Genomic DNA, 1,498 nt, shown 5'->3' on the forward strand with positions numbered 1-1,498 from the left:
ATGGGATCCTGGGCACATGTAAGGTGAGAACTATAGCTACTAGGCTATTGTAACAGGTCCCCCATTTTCAGAATTTTTAACACAGAAGTTAAGCCCTGGGCAAGCAATCAAGGATGGTTCAAAGCCTTGGGACCCTGCACCTATGTGAGAGTGATTGAAGAAGCTTCAGCTTTGCCATTGTGGCCACTTCAAGTGTGAGGCAGTGAACAGATCTTCTCTGTCTCTCCTCCTCTCTGTATATCTGACTTTCCAACAAGAATTTTTTTTAAAAATAAAGCTTTGGCATTTGCGGGGATACATTTAGAAAATTAGAGTTGTTGCTACTGAACATGCTTAATTGTAAACACTATGGTTCAAAAATCAATAGAAGAAATTGGACACAGAAATATTTGCTGCAAAAACAATGCAGAAAACATCCCTACATTTCAGATGATATAAAGTAGAAGAACTAGACTATGCGGTAAGCAGATCAAAGTCTTGACTGGGATATCAAATCCCACATTTCAGCATTTACATATCCTAAATCAGCTCCATCTTCCTGCAAATTTACTCTCAGAGGCAGAAGGTCACAGTTCAGATATTTGGGCCTCTGCAAAAAACTTAGGAAGTCTAAATACGGTTTCTGCCCTTTGGCTTTAACACTGTCAAGTTCAATTATTGAAGGCTTTGGTCATTACCACTGTCATCTTTGTCCTTCTATCTTTCAAGTAGTTGAAAATGAACATTTCTTAACTAGTTAAAAATACTTCTTTAAAAAAAGAAAAACTGAAAAGATGCATTCCATATTTCTTAATGTACTTTTGGTGATAAGCAATTTAATTTCAATATTATGCTTATGATACCAAATTTCTTTACATATTGCCCTTAATAACTTGGGAGTAGGACTTAATAATTTAACAAATTAATTTTTATATTCTTTCATCTCTTAGCTGCATTACCAAAATGGGCTCTTTGTGTTCAACAAAAGATACTATTAGGTGATAAGTCATAGTATATCAACATAGCGATATTTTAGGAATCTCATCTCCTGCATTCACTCATGCTGAATGGTTGTCACTAAGTTCAGCCTTTTTCAATAAGATATGCATTATTGGGCCCGGCGGCGTGGCCTAGCGGCTAAAAGTCCTCGCCTTGAAAGCCCCGGGATCCCATGTGGGCGCCGGTTCTAATCCCAGCAGCTCCACTTCCCATCCAGCTCCCTGTTTGTGGCCTGGGAAAGCAGTTGAGGACGGCCCAATGCACTGGGACCCTGCACCCGCGTGGGAGACCTGGAAGAGGTTCCTGGTTCCCGGCTTCGGATCAGCGCGCACCGGCCCGTTGCGGCTCACTTGGGGAGTGAATCCTCGGATGGAAGATCTTCCTCTCTGTCTCTCCTCCTCTGTGTATATCTGGCTGTAATAAAATGAATAAAATCTAAAAAAAAAAAAAAAAAAAAAAAGATATGCATTATTAAATGTGCTGTTGTGCATCATCTTTTAATTACTAATGTAGAAAAAAT

This window comes from Ochotona princeps, chromosome Y (genome assembly GCF_030435755.1).
Source record: "Ochotona princeps isolate mOchPri1 chromosome Y, mOchPri1.hap1, whole genome shotgun sequence".
NCBI lineage: Eukaryota > Metazoa > Chordata > Mammalia > Lagomorpha > Ochotonidae > Ochotona > Ochotona princeps.